Raw genomic sequence first — 23,904 nt, forward strand, 5'->3', positions numbered from 1 at the left:
AACAGGACGAAAGGCGAGTAATGTTCCTGATCTCCTGGGCACCAGGCAATTCACTGTTATTTGTTTCTGTACAGAGTTACATTTCAGTGATTCCCCAGTGCGTTATGTAAATAATCCAACAAAATAGAACAGAAATGGAGCGAAGCGCTGAATTCCACAGATGTAGAAAGGTTAGTCGAGCAGTTCTGATGATTCTTTACGAGCCCAGCATGGCAAGTAGTTTAAATAAATACAAGAAATCTGGTGATGTGTGGGCTGGGGTCTATAAGTCACCGTTTAAAGTACCGGACTGTGGTCACTGCCGCGACTCCAGTCCCATTAATACCTCATCTCGTCCACAACCAGACAAAAGCAGCTCAAAGCCACACTGGGAGCATGATATCAGCGTCTCCCTTCAGACAGTAACCAGTCCTTTCACAGATACAGAGGGTGGCTCTGAAAAGAGCCTTTACATCGAGTTACATTGAAACTACAGCACAGAAACAGGCCATTCGGCCCAATTAGTCTATGCCGGCGTTTATGCTGCTCATGAGCCTTCTCCTTCCTTACTTCATCAAACCCTATCGGCATATCCTTCTATTCCTTTCTCCCTCATGTTCTGATCTATCTTCCCCTTAAATGCCCCGATGTTATTTGCCTCAGCTACTCCTCGTAGTTGCAAGTTCCACATTCTAACCAGTCTCTGGGTAAAGCAATTTCTCCTGAATTCCCTATTTAATTTATTAGCGACAATTTTATGTTTATTACCTGAAGTTTTGGACTCCCCACAAGTGGAAACATTTTCTCTACATCTATCCTAACAAACCCTATCATTATCTTAAAAACCTCGATCAGATCAACCCTCAGCCTTCTCTTTTCGAGTGAAACGAGACCCAGTCTGTTCAGTCTTTCCTGATAAGAATATCCTCTCATTTCTGGTATCATCCTTGTGAATCCTGTTTGCAACTTCTCCAATTCCCCTATGTCTATAATATGGAGACGAGACCTGTTCGCAGTATTCCAAGTCTGGTCTAAACAAGGTTCCATACAAGTTTAACATAACTTCTTTGCTTTTCAACTCTATCCCTCTAGAAATGAATCCTAGTGTTTGATTTGTCTTTTTATGACCTGATTAACCTGGGTCGCTACTTTTAGTAATTTGTGTATCTGTACCACTAGATCCCTTTGCTCCTCTATCCCGTTTAGACTCTTATTATCCAAGCAGTCTGTGACCTCCTGATTCTTCATTCTGCAAGTTTATTAATGCCCTCTTGCATTTTGATGCATTTTTCCTTTGTATTAACTAAATCCCCCAATTTGGTGTCGTCCACAAATTTTGGAATTGTACTTCCGATTCCCGAATCCAAATCGTTAATGTAAATTGTGAAGAACAGTGGTCCCAGCAACTGGAACTCCACTTCCCACCTTTTGCCAGTCGGAGTAGCGACCCTTAATCTCTATTCTCGGCTTTCAGTTTTGTAGCCAACTTACTATCCATTCTGCCACCTGACCCTGACTCCACGGGCTCTGAACTTCGCCTTGAATCTACAATGTGGTACATTATAGAAGGCCTTCGGAAAATCCAAATATATCACATCTACTGCATTAAACTTGTCTGCACTTTCTGTTCCTTCTTCAAAGATTTCAATCAGGTTGGTCCTGTCCTTTGGGTTATCAGATTAAGCCTTGCCAGGTTTACTTGCTCTTGGAGCTCACAATGCTGGTTTTCTTCGGCATCAGCACGGCCTGGATATCAGGCAACACCCTGAGCGATGTTCACCCGTCCCAGCAGCTTGTTGAGCTCCTCGTCGTTGCGGATGGCCAGCTGCAGGTGTCTGGGGATGATGCGGGTCTTCTTGTTTGTCCAGGGCCGCGTTGCCGGGCAGCTCGAGGATTTCAGCCGTCAGATACTCGATGCACAGCAGCCTGATAGACCGGGGCTCCGGCACCCACACGTTCAGCATAGTTCCCCTTTCGCAGGAGCCTGTGAACACGGCAAACACGGAACTGCAGTCCGGCCCGGGATGAGCGAGACTTGGCCTTGGACCGAGCTTTACCGCCGGTTTTTCCTCTTCCAGACATTTCCACAATCTCACAAACACTTTCACAAAGAATGAAGAAATCCTCCCGCACTCGCCCTTCTTATACCTTCTGGAGGAGTACAGTGGGGGCAGTTGTGATGGGTCTCTCTCAGAGTGTTTACACTGCCCGCTCACCCTCACTGATATTCTATCTTTGAACTGCTGTAATATTGACCTTTAGTAATATTGCTGCTCCTCCTCCTTTCCCTATTTCCCTGTCCTTTCCAAAGATCTTATAGACTTGAATATTAAGCTGCCATTCCTGCCCAGTTGGTGGTCAGGTCTCTGTAATGATTTAATGTAATTATTTAACTTTACTCAATGGCTGATGTGAGCTGTGGTAAAATGTATTTCCAGCTGGTCAAGTATTGCAGGTATCGACTGTCTCTTCAGTCCGATATCAGGTGAAGAATTACTGGCTGGTGTGGAATTTCCATTGATTGGGGGTTGGTGAAATCTACTGGGCGGAAACAGGAACTGCAACAGAGCGAGAAAGGATCCGTCAGAAACCAGTGAAAATGAAGAACAAAATCCAACAGTCTGCAGTGTCTGGTCAGGATCTGATGTTTGGGAACTATTTTATTGTTGATTATTTTTAGCGATGGTGGTATAGTGGTGAGCATAGCTGCCTTCCAAGCAGTTGACCCGGGTTCGATTCCCAGCCATCGCAGCTAAGTGTTCTTATTCGTTTATTTCCATCAGAAACTCTTAAGTTTATAATCGAATTTCATGCAGTTCAATTGGATATTATTTCCAAAACATAATCGAGTGTAATTATCGTAAAATGTTTTCAACCTTCATTTCTTTTCCCTACAGAAGGAAAAGAGGAAAAACATGCTGGAAATACTGAGTTACCAAGGGTCTAATGAGAGTGAGGAAGGGAAATGATATGTTAGCCTTTATTGTAAGGGTGTTGGAATATAAGAGTAAGGAGGTCTTGCTGCAATTGTGGTATGAGGAAATATTGTGTAAAATTGGCCAATATTCGGTGGAGTTTAGAAGAATGAGAGGTGATCGCATTGAAATGTATAAAATTCGTGGACGGCTTGACAGTGTAGATGCTGAGAGTCTGATTCCCCTGGCAGGAGAGTCAAGAACTCGAGCTCATAGTCTCAAGATAAGGGCTCGGCCATTTAGGACCGACATGAGGAAACATTTCTTCACTCAAAGGATTGTGAATCTTTGGAATTCTCTACACCCCAGAGGGCTGTGGATGCTCAGTCGTTGAGTTATATTCAAAGCTGAGATCGATAGATTTTTGAACTCGAGGGGAATCAAGGGATATGGGGATCGGGCGGGAAAGTGGAGTTGAGATCGAAGATCAGCCATGATCTTATTGAATGGCGGAGCAGGCTCGATGGGCCATTTGGCCTATTCTGCTGCTATTTCTTATGTTCTTATGCAGAGAGGTTTATTTCCAAGTGTGCTGATGACAATTTAGGTAGCACAGTAAACATTGTCGATGGGAGCAGAAATTTGCAAAGGGACATTGATAGATTAAGTGAGTGGGTAAAACTGTGGCAGATGGAGTTCAACGTGGGGAAGTGTGAGGTCATCCCTTTGGACCTTAAAACGATCGATCAGTGTATTTTCTAAATGGCAAGAAGCAAGGAAATGTGGGGGAGGAGAGCGATTTAGGGGTCCAATTGTAGAAATCACTAAAAGTGATTACTAAATCACTATAAAAATATTAAAATGGAGATTAAATTTTGATCTTTATCTCAAGGGAATTCGAATAAAAAGCAGTGGAATTTATGTCACCGTTATACAGAGCTCTGGTTCGGCATCATTTAGAGTTCAGTGCTCAGTTTTGGGCACCGCACTCTCTATAATGGCTTGGAATGAGAAGGGGTTTTTCATTAAAGGAAGCTCACTGAACTGCAGGGTTTTTGAAGAGTTATGCTCAGAAATGGGAGCGGAGCTCATTTACTGCTTCACACTGTTACAACACATTGAGGAGAACAGCATCAATGAAGAAAAAGGGAATGAAATGAAATGAGTCACACAGTTGCATCTCGCTGCTCTGTCTGACCATTTTAGTCGCTACTTCCCTGCAGAGGGATTTGAAAATTTGAAGGAAAAGCGTTGGGTGAAAGATCCTTTTGCTTTCGAAAATCCTGAATCAATAATGAAGCTAAACTTGATGCCTGAGCAAGAAAACGAGCCGGTGTGACTCACCTGTGAGCACACTGAAAACACGCCACAAGTCATTCAGTTTGTCATCTTTTTGGATCAGTGCTTTCAAAGTATATCCTCTGTTATGAATACTGCTCTGTTGTTGCTGCCGTTCACAACAACCTACCTGTGCGAACTGGGATTTTCGACTTTGACAAGGTTAAAAACAAGAGAAAGAAACTCAACAGCGCACCTGATATGCGTGAAGCACTTTCATCCTGTGATCCAGATTGGAACGAGATCATGAACAACTGACAGACCCACCCCTCACATTAAGTAAGTGAAACTCAACCTGATCTTCTTTTACTGTATTTATACTGTATTTAAAATGTTTTTCAAGCAACGTCGATGTCTAATTTTAGTTATTACTTGAAGTGAAGTGAAGAGCGAGCATGGACTGACCTTTATTGGGATTTGATGAAAACTCCAGTCTGAAGTTATTATTTGGGATCCTGCGGGAAGTGTTCAACTTCAACTGGGTCACGAGAAAAATAGTTTGAGAAACTATGTTCTACATTGTCCGGTCAGTGTCTGTTCAGCAAACCCGCTCTGAATTTCTCAGTCTGCATATCCAGAAACGGTTCTGTGCGCTCCGCAGGCAATAAAACACTGACCCACAACCTGCGACTAATGGCGGCTGGAGGGCCCACAATCCCCCGCGCCACAGGAACCCCTCTATCTCTCCAAGGTGCTGATTTCTCCGGCCAGCGGCCCTTGCAGCGCCTGCGCATTGCGCCCCTTCGAATGGAGATAGACCGTATTCTACCGCGCGCGGCATTCTGGGTAAGGTCATCCACCATTGTAAACGCCGCTTGCTGATAATTCTGTGATGGGGTTCAGAAGGACGAGGTTTATTCAATCAAAAGCGAAATAATGCGGATGCTGGAAATGTGAAATATAAAGAGAAAATGCTGGTAATCCTCAGCAAGTGAGGCAGCAAGTCATCCTTAGGTTTCTGTTTGGAACTAGCGAACGTGCTTTTGGAGGAAGCAGCAATGAGCTCAAGACGGTTCTCTTAACTTTACAGGCAGCCTACAGCTTAACATTTTGCTGCTGAGGGACAGGATACCTCTTTTCCTTTCTCAAACCTAAAAGCTTTCTGTGTCTGCCCGAACACGGCTGTTTTGCTCGAGCATTTGCCGCTGCTCACCAGCAGGGAGTGCCTTTGAGTAACAACACGTCAAACCGCTTTCAGGACAAAAAGCCTCCCATCAGTCAGACAGACAGGGCTCTCGCTGTTTCCTCAAGCTCGGGCTGCTGTTCTTGTCCGATAACCTCGTCTGCGTTCCGCAGGCTCGGGCTCTTCTCGGCATCATTCACGATTACTGTGCCTTTCCGTTCTGCGATTGCTCACTTCCGAATACTCGATACCGCGAATTGGAGCAAAGTATTGAAAGTATTCAGGGAGGGGCTAACCCAAGGCAAGATTTCTCTGCTGGTGATGGAGCTGCTTGGAGACGAGTGCAAAGCAACTACTGTGAAGGGCAGGTACCGAGTAAATCTCCGTCAGGCCAACGTGACTGCACGAGTCGGGGTGTTAAAAACGGTGAACAATCACCAAACAGAAGGATCTTTGCTGCTTCCCTTCGATCGCTCAGCTGGGAGAACAGAGGATTATTGTGGAAAACAAAGCAGAGTCACCCAGAGGTTGCTGGTTGAATTCCGGCTCCAAGCAGCGAATGTGATTTTGGAAAAAGCAGCAGTTAGATCAAGGCCGCTCACTGTGGCTTCCCGTTCTGCTGTTGCTCACTTGCTGACACGCGATACCGCCGATTGGAGCAAAGTATTGAATATATTCAGGGAGGGGGCAATTCGTGACGCTGCTTGGAGGCGAGTGTGAAGCGACCATTGTGAAGGGCAATCTTCTGACAGTAACTGGGGAATTCGCTCAAATGGTAAAGCGCTCGCTTAGTATGTGAGAAACAGCGGGATCGATGCTCGTATACTCCACTCACTTTTTTTACCTTGGGGAATTGTCCCGAAACAAAAATGGTGTCAGTTTTCAACAAATCCACAACCCACGGAAATCCTCAGCTTCGATCAAGAGAGGTCAAGCGGCAGCAAATCTTTTGGTGTGCTGCAGTAAGCAAAAGTTTTTGATTTTGGTGATCAGCAAAGATGCAAAGATGAATTGAGACATGGAAAAAAGCTTCACATGTCCTGATGTCTTTTCTGTGGATTGAACTCAGGGTTTACAAAGTTAATAAAACGAATGCATTCCCTGCTGTGTTAAGAGCGCACGAACGGTGGAGACTGCGAGGCAGTACTGCCAATTAGGTCAGTTTGCAAGCTACCTGAAGTCATAAAGTAATGGACAGTTTGCAAAAACAATCCAATCAGGTTATAGTTCACCAGACAATATTCTGGTTTGCCATAAGACACGATCTCCACTTCTACACTGGCAAAGGGTGTGCAGAGAAAGGAGCAGCTCACACTCCCACAGCGCTGCGGTCTGAAAGGAACCGAGTCAGTCTCGGTCATGCACATGTGACTCCACGAGTCCGGGAGTGTCAAAAGGCGCACAGTGAATATTTACCAAAGAGAGCAATCTTTGCTGCTTCCCTTCGATCGTTCAGCTGGTACAGCGGAGGACTGTAATAGTATTAACAGATAAAAATCATCCTTAGCTTTCTGGTTGGAACGAGCGAACGTGCTTTTGGAGTAAGCAGAAATCAGCTTATGGCCGTTTTCTTTACTTTACAGACAGCCGACAGCTTAACATGTTGGCGCTGAGGCACAGGAGACCTCCTTTCCTTTCTGAAACCTGAAAGCTTTTTGTGTCTGCCCGAAACCGGCTGTTTTGCTCGAGCACTTGCCTCTGCTCACCAGCAGGGAGTGCTTTTGAGTAACAACACGTCAAACTGCACTCACTTTCAGGCAAAAAGCCTCCCCTCAGTCAGTCAGACAGACAGAGCTCTCGCTGTTTCCTCAAGCTCGGGCTGCTGTTCTTGTCCGATAACCTCGTCTGCGTTCCGCAGGCTCGGGCTCTTCTCGGCATCATTCACGATTACTGTGCCTTTCCGTTCTGCGATTGCTCACTTCCGAATACTCGATACCGCGGATTGGAGCAAAGTGTTGAGAAAATTCAGGGAGGTGACAATACGTGGCGCTGTTTGGAGGCGAGTGTGAAGCGACTATTGTGAAGGGCAAGTGGATTCGCTAAGGAGGGGAATTAGCTCAAATGGTAGAGCGCTCGCTTAGCATGCGAGAAGTAGCGGGATCGATGCCCGCATTCTCTACTCACTTTTTTACCTTGGGGAATTGTCACGAAACAAAAATGGTGTCAGTTTTCAGCAAATCCAGAACCCACGTCAATCCTCAGCTTCGATAAAGAAAGATCAAAGAGCAGCAAATATTTTGGTGTGATGCAGTAAGCAAAAGTTTTTGATTTTGGTGTTTAGCAAAGATGGAAAGATGAAGTGAGACATGGAAAAAAGCTTCACAGGTCCTTATATCTTTTCTGTGGATTGAACTCAGGATTTACAAAGTTAATAAAACTAATGCACTCCCTGCTGTGTGAAAAGCGCATGAACGGTGGAGACTGCCAGGCAGCACTGCCAATTAGGTTAGTTTGCAAGCTATCGGAAGTCAAAAAGTAATGGACAGTTGGCAAAAACAATCCAGTCAGGTCGGAGTTGTCCAGACAATCTTCTGATTTGTCATTAGACACGATACCAACTGCTCCACTGGTCTCGGGTGTGCAGAGAAAGTCGCAGCTCACACGGCCACAGCGCTGCGGTCTGAGCAGGAAATGAGTCAGTCTCGGTCATGCACACGTGACTCCACGAGTCCCGGAGTGTCAAAAGGCGCACAGTGAATATTTACCAAAGAGAGCAATCTTGGCTGCTTCCCTTCCATCGTTCAGCTGGTACAGCGGAGGACTGCAATACAATTAACAGATAAAAGTCATCCTTAGGTTTCTGGTTGGAACGAGCGAATGTGCTTTTGGAGTAAGCAGAAATTAGCTCAAGGCCGTTTTCTTTACTTTAGAGACAGCCAAAAGCTTAACATGTTGGCGTTGAGGCACAGGAGACCTTCTTTCCTTTCTGAAACCTGAAAGCTTTTTGAGTCTGCCCGAAAACGGCTGTTTTGCTCGAGCACTTGCCTCTGCTCACCAGCAGGGCGTAACTTTGAACAACAACACGTCAAACCGCACTCACTTTCAGGCAAATCAGCCTTCCATCAGTCAGTCAGACCGACAGACAGACAGAGCTCTCGCTGTTTCCTCAAGCTCGGGCTGCTGTTCTTTTCCGATGACCTCGTCTGCGTTCCGCAGGCTCGGGCTCTTCTCGGCATCATTCACGATTACTGTGCCTTCCCGTTGTGCGGTTGCTCACTTGCGAATACTCGATACCACGGATTGGAGCAAAGCATTGAGAAAATTCAGGGAGGTGGCAATTCGTGGCGCTGTTTGGAGGCGAGTGTGAAGCGACTATTGTGAAGGGCAAGTGGATTTGCTAAGGAGGGGAATTAGCTCAAATGGTAGAGCGCTCGCTTAGCATGCGAGAAGTAGCGGGATCGATGCCCGCATTCTCCACTCACTTTTTTACCTTGGGGAATTGTCACGATACAAAAATGGTGTCAGTTTTCAGCAAATCCAGAACCCACGTCAATCCTCAGCTTCGATAAATAGAGATCAAAGAGCAGCAAATCTTTTGGTGTGCTGCAGTCAGCAAAAGTTTTTGATTTTGGTGTTTAGAAAGATGGAAAGATGAAGCGAGACATGGAAAAAAGCTTCACAGGTCCTGATATCTTTTCTGTGGATTGAACTCAGGATTTACAAAGTTAATAAAACTAATGCACTCCCTGCTGTGTTAAGAACAGACCTACTGTTAAGACTGCCAGGCAGCATTGCCAATTAGGTTAGTTTGCAAGCTATTGAAAGTCATAAATAATGGACAGTTTGCAAAAACAATCCAGTCAGTTTGGAGTTGACCAGATCTAATTTGTCATTCGACACGATATCCACTGCTCCACTGGCCTAGTGTGTGCAGAGAAAGTAACAGCTCCCACTCCCACAGTGCTGCGGTATGAGCAGGATACGAGTCAGTCTCGGTCATGCACACGTGACTCCACGAGTCCGGGATTTTCATAAGGCGCACAGTGAACATTTACCAAAGAGAGTAATCTTTGCTGCTTTCCTTCGATCGGTCAATTGGTACAACGGAGGACTGTCATACAATTAACAGATAAAAGTCATCCTCAGCTTTCTGGTTGAAACTAGCGAACGTGCTTTTGGAGTAAGCAGAAATTAGCTCAATGTCGTTTTCTTTACTTTACAGACAGCCTACAGCTTAACATGTTGGCGCTGAGACACAGGAGACCTCCTTTCCTTTCTTCAACCATGAAGCTTTTTGAGTCTGCCCGAATACGGCTGTTTTGCTCGAGCATTTGCCTCTGCTCACCAGCAGGGAGTGCCTTTGAGTAACAACACGTCAAACCGCACTCACTTTCAAGCAAATGAGCCTTCAATCAGTCAGTCAGACAGACAGAGCTCTCGCTGTTTCCTCAAGCTCGGGCGGCTGTTCTTTTAATAAGGACATATGAACATAAGAAATAGGAGCAGGAGTAGGCCAATCGGCCCCTCGAGCCTGCTCCGCCATTCAATAAGATCATGGCTGATCTGATCCTATCCTCAAATATAAATTCATGTCCAATTTCCTGCCCGCACCCCATAACCCCTAATTCCCTTTACTTCTCGGAAACTGTCTATTTCTGTTTTAAATTTATTTAATGATGCAGCTTCCACAGCTTCCTGGGGCAGCAAATTTCACAGACCTACTTCACTCTGAGTGAAGAAGTTTCGCCTCATCTCAGTCTTGAAAGAGCAGCCCCTTATTCAAAGATTATGCCCCCTAGTTCTAGATTCACTCATCCTCGGGAACATCCTTACCGCATCCACCCGATCAAGCCCCTTCACAATCTTATATGTTTCAACAAGATCGCCTCTCATTCTTCTGAACTCCAATGAGTAGGGTCCCAATCTACTCAATCTCTCCTCATATGTCCGCCCCCTGATCCCCTGGATTAACCGAGTGAACCTTCTTTGTACTGCCTCAAGAGCAAGTATGTCTTTTCTTAAGTATGTAGACCAAAACTGTATGCAGTATTCCAGGTGTGGTCTCACCAATACCTTATATAATTGCAGGAATACCTCCCTGTTTTTATATTCTATCCCCCCAGCAATAAAAGCCATCAATCCGTTGGCCTTCTTGATCACCTGCTGCACCTGCATGCTAACTTTTTGATTTTCTTGCACTAGGACCCCCAGATCCCTTTGTACTGCAGTACCTTCCGGTTTCTTGCCATTAAGATAATAACTTGCTCTCTGATTTTTCCTGCCAAAGTGCATAACCTCACATTTTCCAATATTGTATTGCATCTGCCAAATCTCCGCCCACTCACCCAGCCAGTCTATATCCCCTTGTCGGTTTTTTGGTCTCTCCTTCTCCTTAACCATTACGGACAAATAATCAAATGTTAATCCCGTTTTTTCAGGAGTTCACGTTTTGGTGTTTAATTCCCTCACTGCACTGCTGTCTTTGCGTTAAACACCAGTTAGTCCCAGTCTCACTCAGTTTGTATCTTTAACTATAGTGCAACAGTAATTTAACAGGAACAGTAAATGCACCCCCTCCGTCTCTCTCACCACAACAAGCTCCACCTTGCCCCTCACCCTTCCTGATGCCAATTTTGCTTCCGGTTCAATGCGGCTATTTTGATTAAACTTCATGGCCGCCATTTTTTTTAAGATGCCCACCTTGTCCCTCAGTCAGATGGCCACCCTACCCGTCAGCAAGATGGCTGCCTCACTGGTGGCCATTTCGTTTCAGGTTCATGGCAGCCATTTAGTTTAATCTTCAGGGCAGCCATTTTGTTTAATCTTCAGTGCAGCCTTTGGTCTAACATGATCACCTTGACCCCAATAAGATGGCCATCTTGCCCCCAAGTATGATATCCAGCTTGCACCTCAGTAAGATGGCTGCCGTCGAGGCGGCTATTTTGATCCCTGTCCCAGACTTTGAAATTGTTGTTCCTAGTATCATAGTGGGTACAGCACAGGAGGAGGCCATTCGGCCAACCGTGCCTGCTCTGGCTCTTTGAAAGGTCGATCCCATTTCCCTCTCAGATCTTCCCCCTCCCCCAATCCTTATCTGGGCCATGTAGTAGTGGTAATGTGTAAATATATATATATATACACAAGTTGTTGTTGTAGTAGTTGCTGTAATGTGTAACATTACAAGTTGTTATGTCCACAAAGATTGCAGCTCATTCTTTACATTTATCGCCTTTATAAACTGGGCTTTGTTTCTGTGTAAATGAATGTTGCTGAGAGATTGTCCCTGTAACTGAGTGAGGGATCTTGCTGTCTATTTGTTTTTTTCAAGTTCTTTGCTTTGGCTCTTTTAAATGACATGAATTTGTTTGAACTCTTTGGCTCATTGGAAAAAACCACAAACTGAACGTTGACCACAAACTACAGGATTTTTATCCACTGCTAATTAAAATAAGAGAAAAGAGCAAAGGGAAAGTTTGTTCACTTTTTTGTTCCCTGTTCCAGGAACAGAAGAGAAAAGAAACTCGGGGCAGTTTGGACCCTGCAGCAAATATTGACCAGGACAGACAGTCAGACCGACACATTTTAGGGGGAATGAGTGAGTGGCAAAGCAGGAGAGAAAACCCTGAAAACTTGTATTGGAGAAAGAGTGAAACAACATGCGCTCTTCAGTCTGTCCCGAGTCTCTCCCTCCCAACATCCCTCTCTTCTCTTTAGATTCTCTGCTTTGTAACTGGGGATTATATCAATGGTGTTTGCTAAGAGATTGCCCGTGGAACGGAATGAATGTGAGTGAGTGTGAGTGTGAGGGAGCTCTGGGCTCTTGCTGTGCCTTTTTAATCCCTTGCTTTGTTTTTAACCAATTCCTTATTTCTCTCTCTCTCTCTCTCTCCAGTGGAGTATTTTGTGTGGAAATGCCGTAACATGAAGATGTGGAAAGAGAAATTTTGGGAGGAGGAGGAACCTTTGGAAAAGAAGCTTTCTCTCCAGAGAGGACTGACCAAGGCCTTCACCACAGATTGCATCCAATGGAGCTCACGTGAGTTGTGTCTGGGTTATTGTGGGATCACTGGGAGCACTGTGGGGTCATTGGCTCACTGTGCGATCTCTTTGGGACATTGAGGGATCAATTGATCACTGTGATCACTGGGTCACTGTCGGATCATTAATTCACTGTGGGATCACTGGGTCATTGTGGGATCACTGGGGGACACTATGGGTTCACAGTTGGATCACTTGGTCACTGTAGGATCACTGTGTCATTGTGGAATCACTGTGGGACACCGTGGGATCACTGGGACACAGTGGGATCACTGATCATTGTGGGATACTGTGGGATCAATGGGACATTGTGGGATCACTGGGATATTTTGGGATCACTGTGAAATTGTTTGATCACTGGGTCACTGCGGGATCTCTGTGGGGCTTTGAGGGATCACCTGGTCACCGGGATCAATGAGTCAATGTAGACTGCTCCTGTTTCTGTGCAAGAGCCTTGATGTGGTGAATGGTCTCCTCCTGTTCCTATGTAACAGGCTTGAGGTGCTGATTGGCCTCCTGTTGCTGTCTAACAGAATTGAAGGGCGGAATGGCCTCCTTCGTTTTCTGTGTAACAGCCTTGAGGGGCTAAATGGCCTCCTCTTTTTCCTGTGTAACAACCTCGAAGGGCTGAATGGCCTCCTCCTCTTCCTGTATAACAGCCTTGAGGGGCTGAATTGCCTCCTCTTGTTCCTGTGTAACAGTCTTGAGGGGCTGAATGGCCTCCTCCTGTTACTATGTAATAGGCTTGAGGGGCTGATTGGCCCACTGTTCCTGCATAAAAGACTTGAGGGGCTGAATGGCCTCCTCCTGTTCCTATGTAATAGGCTTGAGGGGCTGATTGGCCGACTGTTCCTGCGTAACAGCCTTGAGGGTCAGAATATCCTCCTCCTGTTCCTATCCAACAGGCTTGAGGGGCTAATTGGCCTCATCCTGTTCTTGTGTAACAGCCTTGAGGGGCTGAATGGCCTCCTCCTGTTGCAATGCAACAGACTTGAGCGGCTTATTGGCTTTCTGTTATTGCGTAACAAGATCGACAGGCTGAATGGCCTCCTCCTGTTCCTGTTTATCAAGCTCGATGGGCTGAATGGCCTCCTCCTGTTCCTGTGCAATAGACTTTGATGGCTGAATGGCCTCCTCTTGTTGTGTAACAAGCTCGAGGGGGTGAATGGCCTCCTCCTGTTCCTGTGCAATATGCTTTAAGGGCTGAATGGCCCCCTCCTCTTCCTGTGTAACAGGCTCGAGTGGGTGAATGTCCTCCTCTTGTTCCTATGTTTAAGGCTCGAGGGGATGAATGACCTGCTTCTGCTCAAAAGTGTATAAGAAATCACAGCAGGAGTAGGCCATTTGTCCCCTCGAGCCTGCTCCACCATTCAATCTGATCATGGCTGATCTGCAATCTCAACTCCACTTTCCCGCCCTATCCACATCTCCCTTGATTCCCCTCGAGTCCAAAAATCTATCGATCTCAGTCTTGAATATATTCAATGACTCAGCATCCACAGCCCTATGGGGTAGAGAATTTAAAATATGCACGACCCTCTGAGTGAAGAAATTCCTCATCATCTCAGTCCTAAATTGCTGACCCATTATCATGGGTCTATGCCCCCTAGTTCTAGATTCCACAGCCAGGGGAAGCAACCTCTCAGCATCCACTCTGTCAAGCCTCCTCAGAATCTTATATGTTTCAATTAGATTACATAGGAACATAGGAACAGGAGTAGGCCATTCAGCCCCTCGTGCCTGCTCCGCCATTTGTTGAGATCATGGCTGATCTGTGATCTAACTCCATATAACTGCCTTTGGCCCATATCCCTTAATACCTTTGATTGCAAAAAGCTATCGATCTCAGATTAAATTTAGCAAGTGAGCTAGTATCAATTGCCGTTTGCGGAAGAGAGTTCCAAATTTCTACAACCCTTTGTGTGTAGAAATGTTTTCTAATCTCGCTCCTGAAAGGTCTGGCTCCAATTTTTCGATTGTGCCCCCTACTCCAAAAATCCCCAAACAGCGGAAATAGTTTCTCTCTATCCACCCTATCTGTTCCCTTTAATATCTTATAAACTTCGATCAGTTCACCCCTTAACCTTCGAAACTCTAGAGACTACAACCACAATTTGTGTAATCTCACCTCGCAACTTAACCCTTGAAGTCCGGGTATCATTCAAGTAAACCTACGCTGCACTCCCTCCAAGGCCAATATGTCTTTCTGAACGTGCGGTGCCCAGAATTGCTCACAGTACTCCAGGTGTGGTTTAACCATGGTTTTTTATAGCTGCAGCATAACTTCTGCTCCCTTGTACTCTAGTCCTCTCGATATAAAGGCCAACATTCCATTAGCCTTCTTGATTATTTTCTGCACCTGTTGATGACACTTCAATGATCTATGTACCTGACCCCCTAAGTCCCTTTGGACATCCACTGTTTTTAACTTTTTACCATTTAGAAAGTACTCTGTTCTATCCTTTTTTATCCAAAGTGGATGACATCACATTTGTCTACATTGAATTCCATTTGCCACAGTTTTGCCTATTCACCTAATCTATCAATATCGCTTTGTAAATTTATGTTTTCATCTACATTGCCTACAATGCCACCAATCTTTGTGTCATCGGCAAACTTAGATATGAGACTTTATATGCCTTCATCTAAGTCGTTAATAAATATTGTGAATAATTGAGGCCCCAAGACAGATCCCTGAGGGACTCCAGTCACATCCTGCCAATGTGAGTACCTACCCATTTTCCCTACTCTCTGTCGCCTTTCGCTCAGCCAACTTTCTAACCAAGTCCGTACTTCAAAAAATTCAATCAGGTTTGTCAGGCACGACCTACCTTTCACAAATCCATGCTGGCTCTCTCTGATTAACTGAAAATTCTCGAGGTGTATAGTCACCCTATCCTTAATTATAGACTCCAGCATTTTCCCCACTACAGATGTTAGGCTAACTGGTCTATAGTTCCCCGGTTTCCCTCTATCTCCTTTCTTAAAAAGCGGACTGTAACAGAAGATTAAATGGGTGGGTAGGATCCATGGTGGGGTAGAGTGTACATGGGCTTTGGGAGGAGATTAATTGGATTGGTAGAATCCATGATATGGTCGAGTGTACATGGGCTGTGGGACGAGTTAAATGTGGGTAGAGTTCATGATTGGGTGTAGTGTACATGGGGTGAGGGAGGAAATTAAATGGGTGGATAGAATCCATGATAGGGGAAAGAATGCCTCGGCTTTGGGAGGTGATTAAATGGGTGGCAGAATCCAAGTTAGGGGAAGAGTGTAGATGGGCTGTGGGAGGAGAGTAAATGGCTGTGTAGCATGCATGATTGGGTGGAGTGCACACGGAGTGTGGGAGTAGGTTAAATGGATGGGGAGATAACACGATAGGGGAGAGCGTACAGGGGCTGTGGGAGGAGATTAAATGGGTGGAGCAGATTCCATGATAAGTTAGAATATACGTGGTATGCGGGAGTTGAGGAAATGGGTGGGTAGAATCCATGATAATTAGAGTGTATATGGGCTGTGGAGGACATTAAATCGGTGGGTAGAATCCATGATAGGTAGAGTGTAGATGGGCTGTGCGATAATTTGAAGTGTTCATGATTACGTGTAGTGTACATCGGGTGAGAGAGGGGACTAAATGGGTGGGTTGTGTCCATGATAGTGTAGAGTGCACAGGGGCTGTGGGAGGCAATTAAATGGGTGGTTGGAGTCCATGATAGGGGAGAGTGCACATGGGCTGTTAGAGGAAATTAAATGGGTGGGTAGAGTCCATGATAGGGTATTGCATAGAATGTAAAGTACAGAAACAAGCCATTCGGCCTAACAGGCCCATGCCGGTGTTTATGCGCTACACAAGCCTCCTCCCGCTCTATTTCATCTAACCTTATCAGCAAATCCTCCTATTTATTTCTCCCTCATTTGTTTATCTAAATTCCCATTAAATCCACCTATGCGAGTCACCTCAACAACTCCTCATGGTAGCGAGTTCCACATTCCAATTACTCTCAGGGTAAAGAAGTTTCTCCTGAATTCCCGATTGGATTTATGAGTGACTATCTTCTACTTGTGGCCCCTAGCACTAGTCTCCCTGCAAGTGGGAACGTGTTCTCTAATTCTACCCGAATAAACGCTTTCCTAATCTTAAAGACCTGTCTCAAGTTTCCCCTCAGTCTTCTCTTTTCTAGAAAAAAGTGCCCTAGCTTGCATAATCTTTCCTGATACATATCACCTCTCAGTTGTGGTATCATCCTAGTCAATCTTATTTGCACCTTGACCAGTGCCTCTCTATATTTTTTATAATGTGGAGATCAGAATTGTAGAGTGCACATGGGCTGTGGAAGGAGATTAAATGGGTGGCTAGAGTCCATGATAGGGGAGAGTGTACATGGGCTGTGGGAGGAGATTGAATGGGTGAGTAGAGTCCATGATAGGGGAGACTGTACATGGGCTGTGGGAGGTGATTATATGGGCGGGTAGAGTCCATGATAGGTGAGAGTATATATGGGGTGTGGGAGGAGATTAAATGGGTTGGTAAAGAGCATGAAGGCGGAGAGTGTTCATGGGCTGTGGGAGGAGATTAAATAGATGGGTAGAAATCATGATGGGGGAGAGTGTACATGGGCTACGTGAGGAGATTAAAATGGGTGGGTAGAGTTCATGAAAGGGGAGAGTGTTCATAGCCTTCCAGAACCCACTTGGCCTGAGAGAACTCCCCTGCACTTCGTCCAATTCGATTCCATCCTGTAACTCACTCACGGGTATCTGTTATGCTATATATAACAACACCCCCCCTCCCCCAGCCCACGCTGAACACCTCGATTAGATTCCAGCCTGTAACTCTCTCCCGGGTATCCGTTATTCCATTTATAAACCACCCGAGCCCCTCGATTAGATTCCAGTCTGTAACTCACTCCCAGGTCTCAGTTATTCTGTTCATAAACTTTCCAGGGCTCAGTTCCGCACCAGGTGAGATCAGTTAACTGAGAAAAGAGGGCTGTTGTCAGGAGCATCTTAAAGGAGGAAAGGGAGAGGTTGTATAGATTTAGGGATGGAATTCCAGCGCTTAGGGCCAAGACAACTGAAGGCACGGTCGCCAAAGGTGCAGCAATCAAAACTAGGGATGTGCAAGAGACCAGAATTGGAGGAGCGCAGGGATCTCGGAGGGTCGTTGGGTTGGAGAAGGTTACAGAATTAGGGAGGGGGCGAGGCCAGGAAGGGATTTGAACACGAGGATGAGGTTTTTAAAATCGAGGCATTGCAGGACCGGGAGCCAATGTAGTAACACACGAACAGAAACTTACGGTTCACTGCCCGGCAGACAGGTGGAGAAGACATTGATGTCCGAGGGGGAACAGTCAGGGTCACAGCGACAGGCGAGTTCACAGACTCCCCCAGTCAGGTCACAGGTACAAATGGCAACTGCTGGAACAAGACACACACAGAGTGATCTTACAACAGAGCACGGACGGTCTCAAAGACCACCTCCCTCCCTTGTCTGAATCAACGATCGCCGTCATCTCCATCGCCCAAAATTAATCTGCAGACTTATCCTCCCACTGCTTCCTACTCACCGAATTACAGCCTCCAGATACCCAGCGCAACCCACTTAATAAAAAGTAACAATTACGGTTTTTTTTGTTGTACAATTTTCAATGGGGTGCAGGAATAGAGAGACTTTATGATGGCAGGGCGGTGTTAAGGCTGTTAAATAAGCACACGTGATCCTTGGCTTTATCAATAGAGGCACAGAGTACAAAAGCAAGGAAGTTATGCTAAATCTTTATAAATCACTGGTTAAGCCCCAGCTGGAGTAATTCTGTCCAATTCTGGGCACTGTACTTTGTGACGGATGTCAAGGCATTGGAGAGGGTGCAGAGCAGATTTACCAGAATGGTACCAGGGATGAGGGACGTCAGTTTGCGGAGAGACTGGAGAAGCTGGGGTTGCTCCCAGTGGCAGAAGGGTCGGTAATCAGAGGAAACAGATTTAAAATAATCGGCAAAAGCGTCAGGTGGGGAGATGAGGAGACGAGGGTGGTGGAAGCAGATTCAATAATAACTTTCAAAAGGGAATTGGATCAATCCTTGAAGGGGGGATATTTGCGAGACTGTGGGGAAAGAGCAGTGGAGTTGGACTAATCTGCTCGCCCTTTCACAGAGCCGGCACAGGCGCGATGGGCTGAGTGGCCTCTTTCTGTGCTGTTTGATTCTCGGTCACTTTCGGGCTCCGACTCACTGCCCATTTGACTGGGAGACGGCAGAGTGACCGCTCCATCCTCCCCTTCCCCCGAGCCCAGCTGTTAATTGTATCCATGTGATTTATATCAATTAGTGTTAATTGTATTCAGCTGGTGCGTATCAATTCGGGACTCTCTTGTATCATTCATACAAGAGATTATCCAGGGGGTGGGTTGTGTCGATCTCTGTGAATAAAAGTTTTGGAAGCAACTGAAGACCAGGCTTTAGTATTCTCTCCTTCAGCACATGGATCTCCAGTTATAACACCAGCTGGAAACCGGGCGCTGTGAAAGTCGATATTCACAGACTACGCAGGAGGCCCCAAGTAACTCCATCCATCTCCACACTTCAACTCCTTCAAAACGTCCCCCTCCCCGTCAGTCCCTCCCCCAGTTACCCTCCTCAGTCTCTCCCATTCCCATCTCCCTACCTCGCCCCCTCTGACCTTCACCATCCCGTCCCTCCCCGTCTCACCCAGAGGTCCTCCCCGCCCCTCAGTTCCTCCACCCGTCTCCGCACTCAGTCCCTCCACTCCCCGTCTGCCCACCTCTCCGCCCTCAGACCCTACCTCTGCCCCATCAGTCCCTTCTCCCGTCTCCCACTTCAGTCCATCCCCTCCCCGTCTCCCAAACTCTCCGCCCTCAGACCCTCCCCTTCCCCCAGCAGGCCGTTCTCCCGTCTCCCTTCTCTCGTTTTAGTCCCTCCCCTCCCCGTCTCTCCACATCTCCGCCCTCAGACCATCTCACTAACCCATCAGTCCCTTCTCCCGTGTCCACCATCAGTGCCTTCTCCCGTTTCATTCCCCCCTCCTCATCTCCCCATCTCTACGCACTCAGTCCCTCCCCCTCCCCATCAGTCCCTTCTTCCCACTCTCACTTCAGTCCCTCCCCTCTCTGTCTCCCTACCTCCCGCCATCAGACCCTCCCGCTCTCCTTTATTCCGTCCCATGTTTACCCCCTCAGTCCCTCCCATTCCCGTCTCGCCATCTCTCCCCCTCAGACCTTCACCCTCCCGTCCTTCCCCGTCTCCCACTTCAGTCACTCCCCTCCCCGTCTACCCATCTCCCCTCCCTCAGATCCTCCCCCTCCCATTTCCTGCCTTGCTGTTCCAAGTCGCGCTTTTTGCTCTTACATCGGCTGGAGATTGGGTCCCTCCGTCCCATAGGTCGCGGTCCCTCCGTCCCGGGGGTCTCTGGCCCTCCGTTCCGGGCGTCTCGGTCCCTCCGTCCCGGGGTCGCGGTCCCATTAACGTCGCTTAGGCCTGGAATCGGATGAGCTTCAGCTCGGGCCGCCCTCACTGCACCATTCCCGGGTGCGGGCCCTCCCTCTGTCGGTCTCGCCCCCGCCCGCCAAGCCCAGCCCGAGGCCGCCATCATCATCCTTCCGGCGCCGGCCTGTTTGCATGGGAATGCGGCACAGGGACCGCGCGGCGCATGCGCGGCGTCCCTCGGGTGAGGGCACGACGGACCCTACATGTCGCTTTCGCGTGTCACGTGATGGGAGGAGTCAGCCCAGGCGGAGGCGGGGGTCTGGGTTGGAGGTGAGAGCTGTCAATCAAAGAGCCTGGAGTCAGCATTCACAGCGCACAGGGTTTGGATATTTTGTTTAAAATGCAACATCTGCAAGAATGAAATTAGGACAGAAATGTACAATAAAGGGAATAAACCGCAAATGCAATAATCTGCATTTAAAACAGAAATGTCCAAACTCACATAAGGCTGTGACAGTCTTGAAATTGGGATCTTTATTTTATACATGCGCACTAACCTTTATTATAGAAACATGGAAACATAGAAAATAGGAGCAGGAGTCGGCCATTCGGCCCTTCGAGCCTGCTCCGCCATTCAATATGATCATGGCTGATCCTTTATTTCAATACCATATTCCCGCTCTCTCCCCATACCCCTTGATATTGATTGGTGTACCTGGACATCCAAACCCCTACAGTCCCTAGTTTCTCACCATTAAGAAATTACTCCTATTTCTCACCTAATGCCTGCAACAAATGCTCTTTGCATAACTCCCCACATCTTTACTGTCCAGCTCTGTTTCCACTGTTTAGTGTCCAATAATAACAGACACGGTGAGATTTTAACATTTTTTTGATTTCTAAATATTCTTTATTTCATTACATTTATGGACACACACAGTTCAATGTAAATACAACAGTACCAATTCAAAACAATACAATGCAGATCGTACACACTCCGATTCCATTATTACAATTCAAAACAGGGTACATATCTTCTAATACATGGTGTACAATGCAAAGTGAAATGGCCTTACACAGTGGCCATTCCCCATAGAGCCTTTGCATAGGTCGCACTTTGCTTCAGTGCGTCCCACAGCACGTACTCCTGGACCTTGGAGTGTGCCAGTCCGCAACACTCAGTCTTGGACAGATCCTTCAGATGGAAGACCAGCTGGTTTCGGGCGGACCAAAGGGCCCCCTTCACCGAGTTGATGGTCTTCCATCAGCAGTTGATATCTGTCTCAGTGTGTGTCCCGGGGAACAGTCCATCGAGCACAGCGTAATGTGTTATTGAACTGTTGGGGGTGAAACCCTCTTCGACTCCATTGTATAGGGGTCCTGTCTCTGTGGAGGGGGGTTATCACCTTTTACCTGAATACACGGATCCATTCGACCGCATTCATGTCAGTGATTGGCAAACACTGTCTGAATGTCTTTCATGACCTGTCGAACCTTGGGGTCAGAGACGTGGGGGTAATTTCACCTTCACTGCTTGGACGGAGAAGAAATTAAAATTTGGGCGGTTATATGAGGGGCGGGTGATCCGCTCTACCAGATCAGCCCCCAGCGATGGTGAAAATTTCCCTCTACATGTTGTGAACCGGTGGCGTTTGAGACAATGGACCAGCTAGTGGGCTTCGAAGATTGATACTAGAGCGTAGGTCAGGAAAGGTGTGGCCGATTTTAAGTATCCCCGCCTGGCGGAAATGGGGTGGTAGAGGCTTGTAAATGGTGTCAGTTCACTAACAGTCCCTTTATCGGTGACGTTCCTGCCTCCATCATCGTGAGTAGGGTCCTGAGAGGAGCGGCCGGACCTCCGCCCTAGTATCAATCTTCGAAGCCCACAAGCTGGTCCATTGATTCAAACTGCATCGGTTCAAAACATGTGGAGGGAAATATTCTGGTCAGGTCACGTGTAATATGTAAATCAGAGTATTATGACGTACGTGGGACACCATTTAATGTTGGATACAAATGGGTGAAGGAGCCGCCCTTTCGATGGGCATTGAGTGATCCAGAACACGGAGAAGTTTCTTTTTAACTTATAATTTGTTGAGCAAGGAGAAGCAGGAGAGCTTTCCCTTGGCCTGCTGCGGCCGTGCGAAATCTCCCGGCTCCTGATCGTCTCGGAAATGTATGAGGAGGTTTCCCTTAAAATCTGTGTAACCAGGTCCAGCCTCATGTCCCATTAATCTCGCTTCAGTTATTAAATATTGCTGTACAACAGCTCAGAGAGGAAACAATCTCCGGAACTCCCCACTGGAGTTTGAAAATACATTAATATTTTACCGGTTAGTAACGGTCCGGGTGTTGGTCCATTATTATTCTGTTCTGGTCAAAACAAATGTCCCAATGAACAGGACGCTGTCTGACCCTGACAACTCACCCTCAGTCCATCGGGCAGTGAGTGTGATGGGAAATAATCATCAACCGAAAAGGAGGATTTGATTTTATACATTTCAGGATTAAACATTTAATATTGAAATCATATTATTTCCAAACTAATAACAGCAAACCATTTCATGTTAGAATCACATCTTGTATCATTTCACAACACCGCATTTATCGGGTAAAATATAATTCCTGTCTGGTATTTCCAAATGTATTTCAAGTATTGGATTGATATCAGTTACTTTAGTGAACTCATTGATGTCAATGGATAGAAAATCAGGTGCGTTGAAAAATGAGCTCCTGATCCACTCCTGATTACGCCACCGACAAACATGAAAATCTACACTAATTGACTTTTTATTTAATTTCGGATGAAAGGTCTTCAGATGGTTCTATGATTTAACTAATGTAACAATTAGATTGAGTGGGTATTTCACCGCGTTCTTCAGCTCCTCTCTGAATTTAGTCTGGGTCACAGCATAAATACACGTGTTGGTGCAGGAACTGAGAAGTTGAAGCATGAATCCGGCTGACTCAATGTCACTCTCCTTATCGTACTGGGCGTTTGTTACACGCAGAGAAGTAAAATAAAAAACGAATGTGCTCCATAACAATATAAAACTGCCTGATATACTAAAGAGTAAAATAATGGATTTCCTTCGGTTCTCCATCTCTGAATCCTTGTGATTCTCTCCATTGCTGCGGCCCCGGAGTTCCCGGCGGACTCTATTGGCCGCTACAATGTGCCTGGCGGTGAGAACATTGAACAGCAAAATCAGAATGAATGGGAGACAAGGCATTAACACAAGACTAAACAAGTCAAACGCTGCCCATTCGGGTGAAGTGAAAAAGGTCAGTTTCAAGACACAACCCCGGGGTACATTGTCCATTATATATTCCGGGTCAAATACAAAGTACCAGGGAATGTTTAGTAAACAGCTCAGCGCACTCACCGCCCCGATAACAGCAGCCGCCGTTTTCTCGGTGCAATATTTTGTTTTCAGCTTCTGACAACAAATGGCCACAAATCGATCAAAGGTGAAAACCACTGTGAACCAGATAGAGGCTGTTGTAGTTGTTGAAATCAGGATAAGAATTAGACGGCACACGGGGCTAATGGTCAAGAATGAAACTGGGAAATAAATCTCAGCAATGCGCCACATTATGACAGCAGTGATAACGACCAGGATATCGCCCACTGCCATTCCCACCAGGTAGCGAGTGATACATTTGGAGAGGCCGCACTTTCCTCGGGACAGGATCACAATCGCCATCAAGTTAACTGTAAGAGAGAGAAACAGAAGCAAATAAATTACTGATCAGGCCTAGAGTGAAAGCAGCAGTTTGACAGGATCTGGGGTGAAATTTCCAGCTTTGTTGCTGCATCAAACGGTGGAAACTGATTCACTGACCTGGGCAGCGCGTTCGGGCAGAGAAATGTTTTCAAACACAATTATCATTAATGAATTGGGACATTGATATAGAAAGTGAATAAAGTGAGCACCAGATCCACTGGAAGGGCCGAGTGAGGGCGCAGTGCCGGTGGGGAAGGGAGAAGGCATTTTAAAGACCGGGAATCCAACAGGTTAAATCCGGATTTGGGCTCCAAATGGACGAGAAATTGAGCGAAGAGCCGGGAAGGTGAGAGGACAGGGGGAGGTGCTGCTGGTTTGTTGCTCTGGGTGAAGAGAGCCGA

General features: G+C 46.5%; 1 non-coding gene across 1 annotated transcript; it reads left to right on the forward strand.

Annotated features, from left to right (window-relative positions):
- The first annotated feature begins 2,658 nt into the window (after nucleotides 1-2,658).
- On the forward strand, nucleotides 2,659-2,730 carry trnag-ucc (transfer RNA glycine (anticodon UCC)). The gene has a single exon. It is a non-coding gene; the product is annotated as a tRNA-Gly (tRNA).
- The last annotated feature ends 21,174 nt before the right edge of the window (nucleotides 2,731-23,904 follow it).

This window comes from Heptranchias perlo, unplaced genomic scaffold (genome assembly GCF_035084215.1).
Source record: "Heptranchias perlo isolate sHepPer1 unplaced genomic scaffold, sHepPer1.hap1 HAP1_SCAFFOLD_63, whole genome shotgun sequence".
NCBI classification, from domain to species: Eukaryota; Metazoa; Chordata; class Chondrichthyes; order Hexanchiformes; family Hexanchidae; genus Heptranchias; species Heptranchias perlo.